The 22340-nt window shown below is 52.6% G+C and overlaps 1 protein-coding gene across 3 annotated transcripts in view; it reads right to left on the minus strand.

Moving 5' to 3' along the window:
- Positions 1-22340, minus strand: part of LOC146833840 (vitrin-like) — a 197398-nt gene that overhangs the window by 68350 nt on the left and 106708 nt on the right. The window lies entirely within an intron of this gene.

Consider the following 22340-nt stretch of genomic DNA (forward strand, 5'->3'; position numbering starts at 1 on the left):
TTATCCTCCTTCCCCAAGAATGTTTTACTAAAAAATTTACCAAATTAGGTTTCAGGGAATTTACCTCCAACTCGAATTTGTGGAAACTATTAGCACTAGTGAAAACTGAATAGGATTAATAAAGTTTTAGGTAGGGTTCTGGGATCTCCTGTGAAAATTATATTGCTTTCAAATTTAATCCTGTGGAAAACATAATAGACATAGGCGCCGATCACGATCCTGTAAAAACCGGGTACGAACCGTCGGACGGAGCATATTCTCCGTCCGACGCGTACCCGGTCGTCAAAATATACAAACATGGAATTACGATTCGCACGGGAACACCATTTCCGTACGAATCGTAAAAAACCCCGACCGAACAAAATAAACCTACAAATGCGATCCGGGAAAGCGCCGACCTGACGTCGGGACGCTCGCAGCCTGCCATTCACGAACCAGGAATTACGATTCGCACTGACGTCATCCCGCACGGTGAATATTTTCCGGCAGCCAAAACTGCCGGGAAATCAGGACGACGCGAACAAGGACTACCAGTACGCGACGGACAGACAGGACGACGCGAACAAGGAGGACCAGTACGCGACGGACAGACAGGACGACGCGAACAAGGAGGACCAGTACGCGATGGACAGACAGGACGACGCGAACAAGGAGGACCCGTACGCGACGGACAGACATGGACCCGAACCTACGTGTCATCCCGGCCCTCATAGCAGTCGACCTCCTCTACAGGTTCCAACGCAGACGCCGCAGAAGGTCAGAACAACTAAGGGAGGGGGGAAAGTGGGGTGGGGGGGGTGGCAGGACCAGGGCAGGCCACAAACCCCCCACCAAAGTCACACAGCACACATGCCCTGGACATACCTGACTCCCAGGCCCTGGTCACTACGAGGGGGTGGGGGCGTGTCCAGCTAAGCCAGCGACCGCCACAACGGAAGTCGGTCACGACGCGAACCGGCAACACAACCAGACAGGTACGTCCCGTACCCACGCCTGAAGAGCGTGGGTACGAGTCGTACCATGCCCACACCCACGTCACCCCAACAATGGCGGGACGGCTCGTACCCATGTGGCAAAGGCCTGGGTACGGGCCGCACAAGCATCACATAGCGTGGGGACGGATGTGTACGGACCGTACCCCCACCCGCGTACGTATGGAGCGTACCACCACCCCAACAGTGTAAGTACGACCCGTACCCCCACCCGCGTACGTATGGAGCGTACCCCCACCCCAACAGTGTAAGTACGACCCGTACCCCCACCCACGTACGTATGGAGCGTACCCCCACCCCAACAGTGTAAGTATGACCCATACCCCCACCCGCGTACGTATGGAGCGTACCCCCACCCCAACAGTGTAAGTACAACACGTACCCCCACCCGCGTACGTATGGAGCGTACCCCCACCCCAACAGTGTAAGTACGACACGTACCCCCACCCGCGTACGTATGGAGCGTACCCCCACCCCAACAGTGTAAGTACGACACGTACCCCCACCCGCGTACGTATGGAGCATACCCCCACCCCAACAGTGTAAGTACGACACGTACCCCCACCCGCGTACGTATGGAGCGTACCCCCACCCCAACAGTGTAAGTACGACCCTTACCCCCACCCGCGTACGTATGGAGCGTACACCCACCCCAACAGTGTAAGTACGACACGTACCCCCACCTGCGTACGTATGGAGCATACCCCCACCCCAACAGTGTAAGTACGACCCGTACCCCCACCTCGAATGCATGGAGCGTACCCACATCCGTGTATGCCATGAGCGTACATATTGTGAAATAGGAGGGGTGTGTGCAGAGTCCTCCCAGCAGTGCCCAGACACAGGAGGGGTGGGTGCCTATCACTCCCAGCAGTGCCCAGAGACAGGAGGGGTGTGTGCAGAGTCCTCCCAGCAGTGCCCAGACACAGGAGGGGTGGGTGCCTATCACTCCCAGCAGTGCCCAGAGACAGGAGGGGTGTGTGCAGAGTCCTGCCAGCAGTGCCCTGAGACAGGAGGGGTGGGTGCCCATCACTCCAGGCAGTGCCCTGAGACAGGAGGGGTGTGTGCAGATTCCTCCCAGCAGTGCCCTGAGACAGGAGGGGTGGATGCAGAGTCCTCCCAGCAGTGCCCTGAGACAGGAGGGGTGGGGGCCTATCACTCCCAGCAGTGCCCTGAGACAGGAGGGGTGGGTGCAGAGTCCTCCCAGCAGTGCCCTGAGACAGGAGGGGTGGGTGCAGAGTCCTCCCAGCAGTGCCCTGAGACAGGAGGGGTGGGTGCCCATCACTCCCAGCAGTGCCCTGAGACAGGAGGGGTGTGTGCAGAGTCCTCCCAGCAGTGCCCTGAGACAGGAGGGGTGTGTGCAGAGTCCTCCCAGCAGTGCCCTGAGACAGGAGGGGTGGGGGCCTGAGACAGGAGGGGTGGGGGCCTATCACTCCCAGCAGTGCCCTGAGACAGGAGGGGTGGGTGCAGAGTCCTCCCAGCAGTGCCCTGAGACAGGAGGGGTGGGTGCAGAGTCCTCCCAGCAGTGCCCTGAGACAGGAGGGGTGGGTGCCCATCACTCCCAGCAGTGCCCTGAGACAGGAGGGGTGTGTGCAGAGTCCTCCCAGCAGTGCCCTGAGACAGGAGGGGTGTGTGCAGAGTCCTCCCAGCAGTGCCCTGAGACAGGAGGGGTGGGTGCCCATCACTCCCAGCAGTGCCCTGAGACAGGAGGGGTGGGGCCTATCACTCCCAGCAGTGCCCAGAGACAGGAGGGGTGTGTGCAGAGTCCTCCCAGCAGTGCCCTGAGACAGGAGGGGTGGGTGCCCATCACTCCCAGCAGTGCCCTGAGACAGGAGGGGTGTGTGCAGAGTCCTCCCAGCAGTGCCCTGAGACAGGAGGGGTGGGGGCCTATCACTCCCAGCAGTGCCCTGAGACAGGAGGGGTGGGTGCAGAGTCCTCCCAGCAGTGCCCTGAGACAGGAGGGGTGGGTGCAGAGTCCTCCCAGCAGTGCCCTGAGACAGGAGGGGTGGGTGCCCATCACTCCCAGCAGTGCCCTGAGACAGGAGGGGTGTGTGCAGAGTCCTCCCAGCAGTGCCCTGAGACAGGAGGGGTGTGTGCAGAGTCCTCCCAGCAGTGCCCTGAGACAGGAGGGGTGGGTGCCCATCACTCCCAGCAGTGCCCTGAGACAGGAGGGGTGGGGGCCTATCACTCCCAGCAGTGCCCAGAGACAGGAGGGGTGTGTGCAGAGTCCTCCCAGCAGTGCCCTGAGACAGGAGGGGTGGGTGCCCATCACTCCCAGCAGTGCCCTGAAACAGGAGGGGTGTGTGCAGATTTCTCCCAGCAGTGCCCTGAGACAGGAGGGGTGGGTGCAGAGTCCTCCCAGCAGTGCCCTGAGACAGGAGGGGTGGGGGCCTATCACTCCCAGCAGTGCCCTGAGACAGGAGGGGTGGGTGCAGAGTCCTCCCAGCAGTGCCCAGAGACAGGAGGGGTGGGGGCCTATCACTCCCAGCAGTGCCCTGAGACAGGAGGGGTGTGTGCAGAGTCCTCCCAGCAGTGCCCTGAGACAGGAGGGGTGGGTGCCCATCACTCCCAGCTGTGCCCATGGAACGCAAAGGGTGGATTAGCCACAGATACCATGCCCACAAATGTCAGTCAGGTGTACAAAGACCCTGCAGTACATGTACCACATGTGTGCGAGGCTGGGAGTATACGCATGCATAGCGCAGAAAAGAAAACATGTACACATGAAGTCATGTCAATAGGCCAAATACACAAGTACAATGACTACCAAGGATGCCACGTATGATGCAGGTGGAGACATCGCTCAGCATGCATGTGCAAAGGTGAAGGACTACGTCACACACCCAGCTAATGGACACACAGCTCTGCGCTAAAGTCAGGGGACACCCTGCAGGGAAGAAGTCAGGGTACACAGAGGAAGGAATACACCTTGGGACAATTGCAACATGCAGCAACTGCTTACATGAATGGAGAAAGGTAGCTAACACCGTGTGATGGCACACAGATCCCAGGGTCCCCCCTATGAGCAGCACACTACTACATTTCCCACACACCCAACACATGACCAACACCCACAACCATGTAGCAGCCCCACCAACAGCAATGCCAGCAATGCAGGAGTGTTCCAAGGGCAAAAAATAAATAGCTTTATTCAGCATGAGCAAAAAACTAGTATGACGTAAGTCCAATATTAACAAAGGCCATAGGGCAGTCCAGGAGTCCCAGCTGGATGGGGGACACAGTGGGATGCGTGTCCCCTAGCTTGCCTGCACAGTTACAATCCGTTGTCTTCCACAGGGGTGAGGGCATCATGTGGGGGGGAAGAAACAGGCACCGCAGGGACAGGAGGGTGAAGGGTAGGCGTTGTGGGTGCAGGGATGGAGGACTCCACCACAGGGGGTGGGGCAGGGCCAAAGGCGGAGGCCAGGATCTCGCTGCACACCTTAGCAAGGTCCTCCAGGGACTCCCCTGCACCCGAAGGAACCACAGGCCCCAAGGAGGGGGGGTTCAGAGGGATGGGTCGCAGCGCCACTGGGGGAGGATGTGGACAGGGGGGGGGGGACTGAAGCACCCTGACCGGGGACCTCCTTGACCGCTTGCGGGGTGGTGTCAATGTGGGGCTCAGGGACAGAGCGGCCATGAAGGAGTCTTTGGGGGAGATGTGGCCAGGAGAGCTGAGGGGAGGGGATTTGGAGGGAGTGGATTGGGTGGAATGCGGACTCCCACTCTGGCTGCGTGTCACACGTTTGCCCCCCGACCCAGTGGGTGTGCCTACTGCACCCTGTGTGTGCGTGTCAGGAGGTGTGCGGCGGACCTTCCCTGCTGGTGTGGTGCCTGTGTCTGTTGTGGTGGGGAAATACCCAAGGTGCGCCTGTCCAAAGAATCATGTACAAATGGGCATCATCAGATGATTGCTACAAGACACACAGGCAATGGCCACCGTGAGTATGTACTTGGAAAATCAGGTCAGGCTGGACAGTGGACACTTGTAATACATCTCACGTCAATAAACATGGTGCCAGGGGACAATGGCACAGAGCACAACCTATGCTGTAGACACAGAGATTGTCGACATTCTCGGATTACACACATGATACCTAGGAAAAGATGCCCCTGGGGACAGTAGTGGCCACACAACTCCGTGCTCCTGAATGGAAATGACTGCAACACACGCTAACATCCCTGCACTATGCGTAACGCACACTCATGCACATCATGTCACAGGCCACCACATGGGACATGCCTGCTGGAAGGCCTTGCACTCGAGAGATTAACTCCCATGTCTGGAATCAGCATTAGTGCCAACTGACATGGAACCCACAAGTCCAGAACTGGACAGGGCACAGGCAAGGTCACTAAACCTGTTACACACCACCCCCACACATGATGCTGCAGGCATTGTACACTTGGAGAATGTGTCAGGCTACATAACTTTGTGATGGAGTGACTACACAGAGACCAGTGAACACATTGCAAGGTGGGGAAGGGAGGCAGGAGAGGCCTGCAACACTGTGGGTAACAGGATCTGCACAGCACCATAAACCCTGGAAGTGTATCCATGGAACAGTGCACTTACAAATGCTGGTGAAACACAACAAACACACACATGTACCTACCCCCTTCCGGCTGCTGCATCTCCTGTAGGCGCCTGTCCAAGTCAGGAAAGACCACCGCCAGCACACGTTTCTGGATGTGGGAGAGACGGCGGCGCCCGCGGTTCTTATGGCTCTCAGGTGAGTCCCCCAGCAGGACCCGTGCGATCCTCCGCGTCCAGCACCGGATATCCTGCCAGCGTTTCCTCACCTGGGGCAGGCACCGCTTCCGACCATCCGCACTCCTCACGGCGCTGACGGCGTCCAGCCATATCTTCTCCTTGGCAGAGGCGTCTACCTGTGAGGATGGACAAGTGACACTACCTCAATACACCTGGCACATGTCACAGGGACACAGATCATAACACATTTGCTGTTTCCAACAAGGCATAGTATGCATCCAACGCATTGCACCTTTGTCATAGGGACATGATCCTCTGGGGGAAGGCCAAAAGCAGTACGTGCCATTTAAAGGACACAGGTGGAATGAGGGCAACTACACAAGCAATGCTCCAGGCTCACACTGTGCATCACACCCACCCCTCCTGTCTCTGGGCACTGCTGGGCGGACTCTGCACACACCCCTCCTGTCTCAGGGCACTGCTGGGAGGACTCTGCACACACCCCTCCTGTCTCTGGGCACTGCTGGGAGACATCAGGCATTCCCCCCCCTGAGACCCCCCCTACAGTACATAGCATGTGTGTCACACCTGGACACAATGGCAGAAGTCACAGTCACAAAAAAGGGACACAGTCTGTGCCAGTGGACACTGAACTCACCTGATAACCTGGTCGCCCATACAGCATGGGGTACCGTGGGAGGATCACATCCACCAAAGCCATGTTCTCCTCCAGGGTGAATGGCTGTGACCTCTCCACAGCCCTTGACATGGTTCCAGGGAATCAGTAGCAGCAGCTGGGTCGTGGAATACAGAGATGTGCAGGCAAGTGCTCCCTCATGGGACCTGGCTGTCTTATATCTGCCTTGCTGGCCCATCTCATGCACAGGAGCACAGAGTGATTGGTCACTCACATATGCATCCTATGTTTCCTCCAATCCCTTCAAACCTAGCAGTCTGTGGGTTCTCAATCAGTTTTTTTCTCCTGCATGATGTCAGCCCCACAAACACATTGCAACAATGTAGATTCATTCCAACTGACTTCTGCTGTGCACCTTCCTGAACAAAATCAAAATTTGAACTTGGTCTCCATGACAACCAGCATGCATGTACGCCTTAATACTTGTCCCTCATGTGTCCCCTATGTAATTTGGAGCTTCACACATAGGTACGGTGCGTTCCGGGGCCCTAGGGCACCCCAAATGCATAGCAACGGCCCGTACACGCGTGCCTATGTTCACTGTCACTATGGGTGTCCTCGCGTATGCGTACTCGTAGTGGTACGGGCCGTACACACGCCTGTACGCTCACTATCACTATGGGTGATCTCGCGTATGCGTACTCGTAGTGGTACGGGCCGTACACACGCCTGTACGCTCACTATCACTATGGGTGATCTCGCGTATGCGTACTCGTAGTGGTACGGGCCGTACACAAACCTGTACGCTCACTATCACTACGTGTACGCATACGCGAGGACACCCATAGTGATAGGGAGAGTACAGGCGTGTGTACGGCCCGTACAACTACGTGTACGCATACGCGAGGACACCCATAGTGATAGGGAGAGTACAGGCGTGTGTACGGCCCGTACAACTACGTGTACGCATACGCGAGGACACCCATAGTGATAGGGAGAGTACAGGCGTGTGTACGGCCCGTACCACTATGGGGGTTCTTGCGTATGCGTACTCGTAGTGGTACGGACCGTACACATGCCTGTACGCTCGCCATCACGATGGTTAGACATACGGCAGCACTCCCATAGTGATATGGGAACGTACACAGGCCCTCTTAGCAGCAGTAATGGTTTTCACACATCACAGTGGTGACAGGCAGCACACAGGAAGGAATAGGGCGGACATACTTGTCCATGGATGGACATACTTGTCCATGAATGGACATCAAGGCATTGTCTGTGCATTACTACATGTGTGGGGCACAGGTGTGACAGGCTGTGATGTGGCACATTACTCCAGAGTCGAGAAGACACCAGATGTATGATGAGATGTGTACAGATGTAATGTGTGACGGTGCAATGTGTGCCAGGCATGCCCTTGACTCCTTTGACATGTGTGCATGTCGTACTGCACACTTGGGATGACCGACACTGGCATGGCACGGACACCAACACACGGAAGTGTCCCCTGATGCCTGTTACAGGGGTTACCACACCTGACTTGTCACTACCCACGGTGCACGATGTGACTATGTCATGTATGTGTGGGGGCTTCCCATTTGGTTGATGTTGGAGCACCCTCAAAAGCTGCAGCTGTTGCAGCAACCAACATGTGTCTGTGTGTAGATTGACATCGCACACTGTTCCGCACACCATGCCACATGTGGTTTCGGATGTGAGGTGCGCATGTATGCATGGGTCACGGAGTAGCGTGACAAGGACATGTCTGCATCCTCTCAATGAATGTGTGGTGAGTCATGACATGTGCACCTTCATGGCAAGGTGTGTGGGCTGTCCTAGTGTAATGTCATGTGACCTGTGGCTCTAGTGTTCCGCTACCAGTCTCTGCAATCGGCCTCCTACTTCTGCTGATGTGTGGGTGTATGTCACTCCTGTCTTGCGTCTGGCTGTTCACTTGCACTGGGACACAGCTAATCCCATGGCATGGCATGGGGAGGTTCTCAATCTCCGTGTGTAGCTGGCTCTTGGTAGGAGTGTCACCTGGCAGGCATACGTGTCCAGGGCATGTGGCACATACCTCACTCTGTATGTAGCATATGTGTATAGACAGAATAACATGTGCTCAGTACAAATGATTTGTTGTTGTGGTGCACTCACTCTTCCTTGTCACTTCCAAATTACTGCAGGGCGCCGCCTCTTCCCCGAGCAATGCCGGACTTGGCTGCCATGCGGGAGAATGATCGGATTCGGTGCTACCGCTTCCCACGACGGTTGATTCTGGAGTTGACGGCGAGACTGGCACCACACCTGCAACCGCTGCACAGGTATCCTACGGCACTGACACCCAAGCTGAAGGTAATGGCAGCCCTACATTTTCTAGCCACGGGTACCTTTCAAAATACCATAGCTCATGTTGGTGGCATGTCCCAGAGCATGTTCTGCCGTGTGCTGCATGATTTCTTAGAGGCCATGTTGATTCACCTGGATGACTTCATCAAGTTCCCAACCCCTGAACAGATGACTGGGGTCAAGCGTGGATTCTATGCCCTGGGAGGGATGCCCCATGTCATTGGGTCCATAGATGGGACACATGTAGCTTTGGTACCACCACACGCACGGGAGGTAGCGTACCGCAATCGGAAGCACTACCACTCCATCAATGCCCTTGTGGTGTGTCTGTCCAACATGGTGATTTCACATGTCTGTGCTCGTTTTCCCGGATCAGCACACGATGCCTACATCATGAGGCGAAGTAGGATGCCTGAAATGATGATACAGCTGCGCAACGAACGAGCATGTGTTGTTGGTGGGTACAGTCTGTCTGACCTGTATTTTGAATAGCCTACCAGCACGACCGCTTCACCACTTCTAACGATGTCCATGTGCTTCCCATGTAGGGGACGCTGGCTATCCCAACATGCCATGGCTGCTCACACCTCTCCGCAACCCCATCACGCCGGCCCAGCTCCGCTACAACACCGCCCATGGCCGGACAAGGCGAGTGATAGAGAGGACGTTTGGCCTGCTGAAGAGCCGATTTCGGTGCCTCCACAAGACCGGCGGCGCGCTCCCATATGCCCCTGCAAAGGTCTGCAAAATCTTCATGGTCTGCTGCATGCTGCACAACATGGCAGTTGAGAAAGCTGTGCCACTCATCCTGGATCAAGATGACGAGGACCATACACCCGTGGAGGACGAAGGTCTTGGCAATGGGGCTAGTGATGTGGAGGATGTGGAGCCGCAAGAGGACATCCGGACTCGGCTCATACGTGACTTCTTTGCTTAGTGGTGAGTACCAGTGTCTGAGTGTGCACGCATTGGTCCCCGTGTGGCATGTGTTGTGATGTGTGTCTCCACCTGCATGTAAGGCACGTGAGTCAGAGGTGTGTGTGGGTGTGTCACTGGAGTGATGGTGCCAGTGATGGTTGTATTTCCCCAGTCATAATTGTGACCTAGCATGTTGTCATCCATACATGTGTCAAGTAAATGCACATGCAAGTGGCTGTGCTTTTTGTGGCTGACTTCTTGTGTGTCTCTCTTCCCCAGGTACTTGCGCATGCCGTCTGCTGCTTGCATTGTTGTGGCACTGCTATTCTTCATGGACACGTCATCGTGGGCTGACTCAGCGTTACAGGCACGGACACGTTTGGAAGTCTCCATAGGGTAAGGGATGCATCAGGGGTGTATTGGGTGTGGCAGTTGTTCACGATGTATGCACACTGCCCCAGTCGATGTTTGGCTCCTCTGCAGACATGTAGCATCACCATGGTACACATAACATGCAGCTGGGTACACCTGAATAGATGGTCAGACTTGTTGACAGTCATCAGTGATGGGATAGTGGATTGTGATGATGGCATCAATGTGTGTAACACTGCCCTCGGTCACATACGGTTTGCATTGGCTTGACATGGTGTGGGACTTCTACATCAGCGGATCTATGGTGTATGGCAGGATCTCCGTGAGCAGCTGTGGGTGTTTAGCTGTTGGCCGACAATTGTGTGCCAGTTCCATGGCTATCACGCATTTGTGCTGCAGAAGGGGGGTGCCAGTGTTGGACCCACATGTTACTCCACATGAAGTGTTCATGTGTACTTCAAGTTGCCTCTGCAATACCGAATACATGACTAATAAAGGTGTCCCTATGCCTCCAAGGTGCCTCTTCTCAGTTAATGCTGGTGTGTTGCCACGGTGCATCCAGCATGTTTGGCATGGTTTCCCCTGATAGAGGCTATGTGTCTATGTGTTGAGTAGCAAGATGCAAGCTGTGTGTGTGGGCTGAGACTGTGTATTATGCATGATGTCCATGACTGTGTGGGTATTGTGACATGTGCCATCCCCATGCATCCAACGTTGGCCAGGCCCCCATTCTCTGCATCCACCGGACTCAAGCTTGCAGGACATGGTTCTGCCACCTGTCTACACATACCTGGGTGCCCCCCAGGACACTGGACTGGATCCCTGACCTCTGCGCATGACTGTTGCTGTACTCAATGTGTCTGTCAGCACGGTTGTTCGGCCACCCCCTCAGCTGGTTGGGCCCATCACGGGTGTGTGTGGTGCTCCATGTCTGTCTTGCCTAATACACTGTGGCCCGTGTGTCCTGTGCCAGACTCAGGCCCCAGGGTGTGGATGGTTGAAGTCAAAAGAGAACTCTGGCATGTTTAGACTTTACAAGACACATGTAAGGTAATAATGCAACCAGCAGGCATCTTCTCTTCATGGTGTGAATTTTTATTTGGGGGGCGGGGGTATGACGTGAGGGGCTTTCCGGGAGTTTGGAATCCAAAGTTCAGTAGGGGAGTTGGTGTCGTTGCCATTGGAAGTCCTCAGAGTCCATGCCACAGTCTTTGTCTACATTGGTCAGACAGTGACCAGCAAGGCCATGTGGCAGAGAATGTCTCTTGATGCTGTGATGCTGTTGCTCCAGTGGGCCAGGTGCCAGGCCAGGTGTCCTGGGAGATGGTGATGTTGCGCCGACCCTCACGGTCTTTTCCGTGGACGACCCGCCCTCCTGCGGGGACTCTCAGAAGCAGGCCGTGACGACGTCTGGGATGCTCCATCGGATGTTTCCTCCTCCTCCTCCTGATCCCTCCCTGTGGGTGGTGATGTTCTCCGCCTTCTGGCACAGGGAGGGTCGGCCATGTTGTCGGCCATCCGACGGAGTGTATCGTGAATTCCCGTGTACGCCGTCACGAGCTCAGCCTGTCCGTCCTCCATCCTCCGTTGGTGTTGCAGTAGACAGGCATGTAGCTCCGCATGTTGCTGGGCCTGCTGGGTCTTGATCCCCTCGAGGACGGACACAACCTGGGCCAGGCCCGTGGTGTCCTGCCGGTATGTGTCCAGGATGTTACGGACATGGGAAAATACCGGTTCCCCAGCCAACTGGTCAGGCTCGCGCCTCCGCCGTCCTCCACTCCCACCACCCCTGCCCACTTGCACCTGGCCTGCCCTTGTGGGTACATCGGGTCTCCGGGACCCCTGAGGGGTGGCATTGGCGTTGTCGCCTGCCTCCTCCTGGGTGCCCGGGACACCGTGTCCCTCCTGGCCAGCCTGGCTGCATTGTGGTGGTGGGGCAGGGATCCTGGGTGGCTCCTGGGATGTGGCAGGAGTGGGGGTGGTGGTTGGCACAGTTGTACCTGACGCAGGCACTGCAGGTGGTTGGACACCAGAGGGGCCAGGTCGGTCGGGGTCGTCCACAGAGTGGTGAGAGTCGTCGCTGCCGGTGGGATCGGGCTCCCGCAGATCCGGGTCCTGTGAGTCTTCCCCCCCAGTGTTGGGGGGTGAACCACGACGTTGACCTGTGTGTGAGAGAGACAATGTTAATTTTGGTCCATGCAACATCCATGTTTCATCAGTTTCAAAGTTGGCACTTTTCCTCTTGGAATTAGGATCTGTCTTGCATTCCACTCACAGTGCACTTGTGCATGGGTGTGTCCCTTGGGCACCACTTTGGCCCCTTCAACTATGTGTGGCACAGTCTTACTTGCTGCGTCAAGTGTGACTGCAGTCAGCAGTGGAGTGGGCAGGTGTGGCGAGCCATGCATTGGCGCCTTCCGTGTAGCACTGTACATGTGCACATGGAGTGGATCCACACACTTATATAATGCAGGTAGCTGTCGTTGTGCTCGTGAACAGGTTGTGACATGGCCCTGTGTTTTGCCATGGAGAAGAGGGGGGGTTCTGGCACTGGCCACCCTTGGCTACATGCACGCAGTCTACCTGCTGACGAGCAGACATTCCCACACACCACACGGCTGATTTGCTCTCCCTGTGTCTCCCTCCCTCTCTGTCCCCCTCTCCCTCCCTCTCTGTCCCCCTCTCCCTCCCTCTGTGTGTCAGCGTCCTCCCTCTGTCCGTCTTCCTGTGTCTCCCTCCCTGTCTGTCCCCCTCTCCCTCCCTCTCTGTCCCCCTCTCCCTCCCTCTCTGTCCCCCTCTCCCTCCCTCTCTCTCCCCCTCTCCCTCCCTCTCTGTCCCCCTCTCCCTCCCTCTGTGTGTCACCCTCTGTCACCTCAGCCCAGCTTCCTAGACACACACTTTTTCCAGTCCTTTGAATGGCCCTTGGCTTGTTGATGTGAGTTTGTTTCTGATCTCCAGGCACCCATTGGGTGTAGTGTCTGTGTCTGCGCTGCTGCTGTGGTGGTGTGTGCTGCCACTCTTTCACAGTGTTGGCTGTTCATTAGCTGCTGTCATGTGCAAAACAGTGCCTTCACCCCCATGTGTTGATGCAAGGCGTCCGCCATTTGCTGGCGAGTCTTTCCTGTGTGGGGACACACTGTTTGTCTGGCTGTGACCTGGGCCATATGGGCAGAGGGCATTGTTGTCTGCTTCTGAGTTGCACTATGTGAATTTTGGGGCCCACCCTACCGCCATCCGGGTTACCGTGTCATGTGTTGGTGTCTTCTGTGGCCTGTGACTTGACATTGTCCAGCTGGGTGCATGGGGCATGGTGGCGGCAGTGGCATGTGCGTGTTCATGGAGTGTGGTTGCATCATGCCATAGGTTGGGGTGGTTGCGTGCCTGTTAGTGATTTTGGTTGTGGATGACGTTCCCCCCATGTGAGGTGCGTTGTTTGTGTACTCACCCGGGTCTCGGAGTCCTCCTAATCCTTCGACTGCCTCCACCGGCTGTATGGCCATCACCCTCTCCTCCCAGGGCTGGTAGTGTACGGGTCTGCGGGAGGGCCCTCCTCCAGTGGCGTTGGCCTGGTTGTGTTCCTCCAGCATCTTGGCTCGGACCCTCCTCCGCAGATCGTACCACCTGGCTTGGCATTCCTGCCTGGTCCTTCTGGTGTCCCCAACAGCATTCACAGCATCGATGATGGTCTGCCACATGGCTGTTTTTGCTGCCATGCTGGTGTGTCTGACCAATGTTCCAAAGAGCTGTGGCTCGACTCTGAGGATATCATCAACAAGAACCTCCAACTCTCGGTTACTGAACTTTGGATTCTTGGTTGTGGGCATGGTGAGGGGTGTGGATGTTGGGGGGGGGGTGTGGATGGTTGTGGGTGTGTGGGTGTGGTTGTGCAGGTGTGTGTGTGTGTGAATGTGATGAGGGGGTGTTTGTGAAGGTGGTTGTGTGAAGGTGTGCAAGTGTAAGGTGTGGTGAAGCTTGTAGTATGGTGCTGTGGTGTCTGGCAGCAGTGAGTCTGTTGCAAAGGCTCATGGTTTGTGTGTGTGGGCCCTTTTTATTGGTCCATTGGTGGGTGTGGCTGTGTTTGAAGTTTGGGTGGGTGTGTTATAAGGAGTGGTGGTGTTTTGGGCCTCTGTTTGTTTTTGGCAGTTGCAGGTCAGTGAAGGTGTGTTTTTTAGTGTTTGTTGGCCATGTTTAGTGGCTTTGTGCCATTCGAATAGTGTATTCTTGTGTTGTTTTGTTTTGTCCTGGTTGTGTATGTGCGTTTTGAGCGTGTGTACGGTGTGTACATGGGCCATTTGGTTGTACGGTGCTGTCCTTGTGTGTGGCTTGGTACGACTCGTACATGCGGTTGTGATGTTGGGGCCTGGGGTGCGCTCCGTACTTAGGAGGTTGTGGTGTGGGTGCGACTCTGACGTACTGGGGTGTACATGCACGATGGTACGAAACGTACAGGGGTGGGGGTATGACGCGAACGTACTGGGGTGTACATGCACGGGGGTAGGACACGTAAAGGGGTGGGGGTACGACGCGAACGTACTGGGGTGTACATGCACGGGTGGGGTTTCGACACGTACAGGGGTGTGGGTACGACGCGAACGTACAGGGGTGTACATACACGGTGGTACGACACGTACAGGGTTGGGGGTACGACTCTGACGTACTGGGGTGTACATACACGGTGGTACGACACGTACAGGGGTGGGGGTACGACTCTGACGTACTGGGGTGTACATACACGGTGGTACGACACGTACAGGGGTGGGGGTACGACTCGGACGTACTGGGGTGTACATACACGGTGGTACGACACGTACAGGGGTGGGGGTACGACTCGGACGTACTGGGGTGTACATACACGGTGGTACGACACGTACAGGGGTGTGGGTACGACGCGAACGTACAGGGGTGTACATACACGGTGGTACGACACGTACAGGGGTGGGGGTACGACGCGAACGTACAGGGGTGTACATACACGGTGGTACGACACGTACAGGGTTGGGGGTACGACTCTGACGTACTGGGGTGTACATACACGGTGGTACGACACGTACAGGGGTGGGGGTACGACTCTGACGTACTGGGGTGTACATACACGGTGGTACGACACGTACAGGGGTGGGGGTACGACTCGGACGTACTGGGGTGTACATACACGGTGGTACGACACGTACAGGGGTGGGGGTACGACTCGGACGTACTGGGGTGTACATACACGGTGGTACGACACGTACAGGGGTGTGGGTACGACGCGAACGTACAGGGGTGTACATACACGGTGGTACGACACGTACAGGGGTGGGGGTACGACTCGGACGTACTGGGGTGTACATACACGGTGGTACGACACGTACAGGGGTGGGGGTACGACTCTGACGTACTGGGGTGTACATACACGGTGGTACGACACGTACAGGGGTGGGGGTACGACTCGGACGTACTGGGGTGTACATACACGGTGGTACGACACGTACAGGGTTGTGGGTACGACGCGAACGTACAGGGGTGTACATACATGGTGGTACGACACGTACAGGGGTGGGGGTACGACTCGGACGTACTGGGGTGTACATACACGGGGGTAGGACACGTACAGGGGTGGGGGTACGACGCAAACGTACTGGGGTGTACATGCACGGGGGTAGGACACGTACAGGGGTGGGGGTACGACTCGAACGTACTGGGGTGTACATGCACGGGGGTAGGACACGTACAGGGGTGGGGGTACGACGCGAATGTACTGGGGTGTACATGCACGGGTGGGGGTTCGACACGTACACGGGTGTACATACAGGGGGGTGTGTGTACATTAACGGGGAGTGCGACTCGAACGTATGGGTGCTGGGGGGAGTGTTGGGCGCGTATGCGGGGACATGTCTCCATGGTTGCAATGGGAGTTCGGTGCGGACGGTGTTTTTACCATACGGTTGTGAGATCGGACGCACGGGTTGGATCGTGATTCCTCGGTCGGACTTGACTTTTCACATTTGTACGGTAAATCGTCCGAGGACGTGTCGGACACATTTTCCGACCCGAGGACGTGTGGGGAAATATTCCGAATGCTGTTCGTATGGACTTTTTACCATGCGAATCGTGATTGCCAGTTTGTACGGCACTTGTACGATTCGTACGGTAAAAAGACCGGATACGAGTCGTACGGGCTATTTTTTTACCGGATCGTAATCGGCACCAAAATATTTGTAAATGATACATATCGCTGCAAGTTTCCTGTTGGGCCAAAAACAAGATCACTAGTACCCCGCAAAACCCCACATAGACCAATAACTTGCAATTTTTCACCCAGCCCACAACTCCAGTGGCTATACCCTTTCACAACAGCAAAAATCGAAGGAAAAGTGTCATGACACAACACTTGACAACTGCCCCCAAATGTGTTCCCTTCAGCACATTATAACCCTAGTGTTTGCACAAATATATATGATTCCTTGAGCATAATAGGTAGAAGTAGCTGAACTAGTATAACAAGTATTGTATACTAATGCAGTTATGTCAATTTTCGACTTACTTTACAAAGTATTTGTTGTGTACCTCCCCCAAACTGAGCTATGAAATCAAATGTGCTTTTGCTTTTCAAAAAAGGTGACTCTTCACTTGTAACCTAATGTAATCTACTCCAATAGGGGTAGAGCAAGCATTCCAGTGTGGCAATACCCTGGAAAGTTTTTTTTATACCCCCAAATATTTGCGCAGCCCATTTTCAACCTTAAAATACTTGGGGCCTTATTTATGAAAAGTGTCGCATGTCTGGGGAAAATCAGTGATGCAATACTTTTCAGTGTGCCCTCCTTGCGATAACATGGATGCACCGTATTTACTGTACGGCACTCCATGTCACAAGGATTTACAGATCAGTCAGGAATCCTGATGTATTTGTAGGCACAAAAGTGACACGGTTTTGATGAAGTGGTGCAGTGAAATCTGATAGAATGCACTGCACCACTTCTGCTAGGCTTTCTTGTGGGGAACACCCACACTGTATACATTATACCTGACGCAGGGATAATGTAGCGCAGTGGTTTACAAAGGGACACATCTGCCTAGGTAGGTCACTTCATAAATATGGAGCAACATGGCTTAATATTTACGCTGTCGCTGCGTCACGAAAAAGTGACGCAATGGCGGGAAAAAAGTGTGGCAAGGGGTGCATAAAGAAGCCCCTTGGAGAGTTAATCCTGACAAGTGCGTTAGTGGATCTGTTTCCAGTTTGGGAATGAAGATGGTAGGGCATATAAGGACGCACATTTCTCATTGGTGGAAAATATTGTCCCTGTAGAGGCAGAACCTGTAAGCCAACTAATGCAAATCACTTTTTCTCATTTACTGTTAGAAATGCAGAAAAGTATTCATAGACACCTTTGTGAAACCCGAAAACAGGTTTTAACCTAGCAGGACATTAAAAAAAATTGAAGAATCAAGCCATCAGTGATTGGTGGATATGGAAGGTTTGACAAATATTGTGCATCATGTGTTATCAAAGAAATGAATGGCAGTATGACGGTTGTATGACGCTATAACGCATGCTTTACTCCACATGCCGTTACAACGCAAATTCTTACCCCGACTTGCTGTTGGGGGTGCGCTGGATATTGGAATAGTATAATTCCGAATCACTGACAGAATATCGACGATCAAAATATCGAGCTGCCACAATATCGCTGACAAAATATAGAACACCAGAATATCAAATTCCTATCTACAAAAAGGTAAGTACAAAAATATCGAATCCAAAATATCGTTGTAAATAATATAGTTTAAAATATCGAACTTTTTAAATGTCTTAAAAGTAATGTAAAATAATGAAATAATGAATATAATTGAGTAAAACATACTTAAAAATACTTAACCTTAAAATTATGAAATAATTAATGTAAATAAAAAACAAAACACGCATTTTTATTTTTTAATATATATATATGTTAACTTAATAATATTAAAAAATATTCAATATTTTTAGTTGTGGATAGCGGGAGGGTAAAATTTACTATTCCCACTTCAGTTAATAAATTAATAACATTTAATTACCAATTAATACAAATTAATTACCAATTACTAATTAATTAACAATATATTAATTATCAATACCAATAAATAAAAATCAATAATTACTTAACTACAATTAAATTACTTCCCACCCTATTCCCCTGTAAACCCACAACCCGCTACTGAACTAAAATGCAAAATTAAATTAAAATTAATTGATAATTCCTAAAAATTGATATTTAATTTACTATAATTAAATCACTTCCCACCCTATTCCCCTATAAACCCACAACCCTCTATGCAATTAAATTACGCAAAAATTAAATAACATAAAATTAATTACTTTAAAAAAATTAAAATACTTCACAAAAATAATACATACTTTTAGCACATATACTAACACTTAAAACACTGTAAAACAATTCGATATTTTTAACAACTATATTATGACTGTCGATATTACTAACGTCGATATTATGAAAATCGACATTTCTTACCTGAATTTTGATATTCTGTACCACTATATTTTTGTGACTGGATATTCTGTCCAGTCGATACTTCGAAATCGATATTTTGCCATTTCGATATTTAAAATTCGATATTGTGACTGTTCACCTATAATTCCAACTCCAGTGTGAGCAACAGTAGGGAAGGTGTTGGAGTTAAATCCAACACCTTATACCCCCTGCAACAAGCCATTTGCGCTGTGACGGCATTTGGGGTAAAAGCATGCATTGTAACAGCTGTTTCCCCAGTACGACATATGTAAGATCATAGCGAACAGGTCATGGGTGAAATAGTGCAATATTGCATCAGCTCAACCTTATAAAATACAATTAAACCATTGATAAACAAATCTGCCTTAAGACCATTAGTGCAAGAATTGGTCTTCTCCCACCTGGATAAAAGCAAAGCTCTTTTCAGGGTCCCCTTTCACTTCACAATGACATGTCTGAAAGGTGTCAGTAAGAAATTGGGTTGGTTGAGGGGGGTACCCTACACAATTCTTGTTAGGGTAAACTTCATTAAGTCACTAAATTAACCTGTGCTTAATCCTTTGGAATCTTGGTACAAAAGCAGTCAGGCTTAACTTAGAGGCAATGTGTTAAGAATGTATGCTGTACTAAAATAGTAATAAAGTGAAACCACAACACAAGAAAAATCTTAAAAAATTTAGAAAAATAGATTAAATTTAAATCACTTATTTGACACAGAGGTGCCGATATCGATCCGTTATTTTTTTTCCCGTACGAATCGTACAAGTCCCGTCCGACCCATGAAGTACGATTCGCACAGGAAAAAGTACATACGGATCAGCCAGATCCGTACGAATCGTAACGGGAAAACTTGTACGAGACGTACCCGGACACTTTTACGTACGATTCATGAAAATACAGTCCGACCGTACCTCAGCATCGCGTATGTATGCACCATACCTCAGCACTGTACCCCAGCATCGCATATGTACGCATCATACCCCAGCACCGTACCCCAGCACCGGACCTGTACGCACCGTACCCCAGCACCGTACCCCAGCATCGCGTATGTATGCACCATACCCCAGCACCAGACCTGTACGCACCGTACCCCAGCACCGTACATGTACGCACCGTACCCCAGCACCGTACCCCAGCATCGCGTATGTACGCACCATACCCCAGCACCGTATCTGTACGCAACGTACCCCAGCTCCGTACCCCAGCATTTTGTATGTATGCACCGTACCACAGCACCGTACCCCAGCACCGGACCTGTACGCACCGTAGCACCGTACCTGTACGCACCGTACCCCAGCACAGTACCCCAGCACCGGACCTGTACGCACCGTACCCCAGCACCATACCCCAGCATCGCGTATGTACGCACCGTACCCCAGCACCGGACCTGTACGCACCGTACCCCAGCACCGTACATGCATGCACCGTACCCCAGCACCGTACCCCAGCATCGCGTATGTACGCACCATACCCCAGCACCGTACCACAGCAACGTAGCTGTACGCACTGTAGTACCGTACCTGTATGCACCGTACCCCAGCACCGTACCCCAGCACCGTACCCCAGCACCCTACCTGTACGCACCATACCCCAGCACCGTACCTGTACGCACCGTACCCCAGCATCGCGTATGTACGGACCTTACAACAACATCGCGTATGCGAGCACGGTACAACAAAATCGCGTATGTACGTGCCTTACATACGCGATGTTGAAATGACTCGTACTGAACCAGGACACTGTAAAACACCACAAGGAGGGTCAATTCGACCCGCACAACACCACAAAACACGTCTACAGTGCACAAAACATGGAAATCACTGACCTGGCACATCCAAACAGGCAAACAGAGGGCCAAACTCACAACCACCCCTTATAACACACCCACCAAAATTTCAAACTCTGGCATACCCACAAATGGACCAATAAAAAGGGCCCACACACACTAACCATAAGCCTTTGCAACAGACTCACTGCAGCTACAGAGCACACAACAACAACTGCACCCATCCACCTTAACATATACACCTTCACACAACCTCCTTCACACATACCCCCTCTTCACATTCACACCCACACATTCACATTCAGACACACACACCCACAACCATCTACACCCTCACCCCACACCATGCCCACAGACAAGAATTCAAAGTTCACAAGGGAGGAGCTGGACATCCTTGTCAACGAAGTCATCAGAGTCGAGCCATAGCTTGAACATTGGTCAGACAGACCAGCATAGCCGAAAAATCTCGCCTGTGGCAGAGGATCGTCGATAGGGTGAATGCTGTTGCCCCCCTTAAGCAGGACCTGTACTGAATGCCAAGTTAGGTGGTATGATCTGCGGAGGGCAGTCAAGAGAAAAATGAACGAAGACTACGCCCAGAGCAACATCACTGGAGGTGGGGCGCCCCGCAGACCGGTACATTTCCATCCCTGGGAGGAGAAGGTGATGGCCCTGCTTCCGGTGGTGGGAGTACATGGACTTAAAGGACTTCCAGAGCCTGGTGAGTACACAAACAACTCATGTAACATGGGGGGAATGGCATCCACACCCCAACTACACAAAATGCACGCAACTACCCCCAAGCCCTCACCGGCCACGACCACACTCAAAAACAACACTCATGCCACTAACATGTGTATGCCCCATTCATGTCATGTCCCATGGTACATGAAGCACTAACCCAAGAATGGATGTCCGGGATGCTGAGAGGGGGGGTCTCACAAAACGCAGAGTTCAACTCCGAATCAGACACTATTGCCCTCATCCCATATGGCCCAGGTACATACCCATGCACCATGCTCAATGCACAGGGACTGGCAAAGTACTGACAAAATAGCTGACACTTGGCTCTGCTGTTGCCAGCACGAGGCCCTGCTGTGACCAGTGCAAACTCAAACACCAACACAACAAGCTCAGATATCTAGGACAGGAACTCATTATTTTATTATTATTTCGTACTTGTACAGCGCACTATCACCTTGCAGGCATCCTGGCGCTAAGCATCATAAAGACTGTTTAATGTAGGCAGAAGCAGCAGAGCAGGCAGCATTATTTAGGGGCTGGGAAATAGCCAGGTCTTTAATTTCCTCCTAAATAGGAGGAGGTCACTCACCATTCTTAACTCCAGCGGAAGTGCGTTCCAAAGTCTGGCAGCTATCACACTGAAGGCTATACCTCCAGATCTAGCTTTCTTAAATCTAGGTACAATTACCAGTCTGGCAGATTCAGAGCGCAAACATCTCCCTGGAATATACCAAACACATTTTCTCTGCAAGGCGACAGGACCGATCTCGTGCAAGGCCTTGAAGACCAAGCAGAGAGATTTGAACTGGATTCTCTGTCTAATAGGGAGCCAATGCAACTCCGACAAAGCCCGGGAAGATGAAGCATGACTCGGCCAACCAAGCACCAGCTTGGCCGCTGTAGACTGGATGCGCTGCAATCTATCTAATAGATAGTTCGAGGAACCCAGTAGCAGCGCATTACAGTAGTCCAATCTACTCAATATTGTGCCCTGAACCACTAAAACTCGTGCCTGAGAAGGCATTAGCGAAAGAATCTTTCGCAAAGTTCATATCATAGCGAAACAGCTTCCTACTAATTGGTTGACCTGAGCTTCCAGCGTTAACTTGTTGTTAAACATAACGCCCAGGTTCCGAACCTTCTCCACTGGGCGTAGGGCCTTAGGGAGATCCAAGGGCCAAAAATTCTCAGGCAACATTGGAGAGACCTTCCCTGCAGAAAAATAAAGAACCTCAGTTTTTCCGGCATTAAATTGTAGGGAGTTTCCTTTTAACCAATGAGACATCGCCCTCTGACAACCATGAAACGCCTCCAAGGAGGTCGACTCATCTCC

Source organism: Triturus cristatus, chromosome 4_2 (assembly GCF_964204655.1).
Source record: "Triturus cristatus chromosome 4_2, aTriCri1.1, whole genome shotgun sequence".
Classification (NCBI taxonomy): Eukaryota; Metazoa; Chordata; class Amphibia; order Caudata; family Salamandridae; genus Triturus; species Triturus cristatus.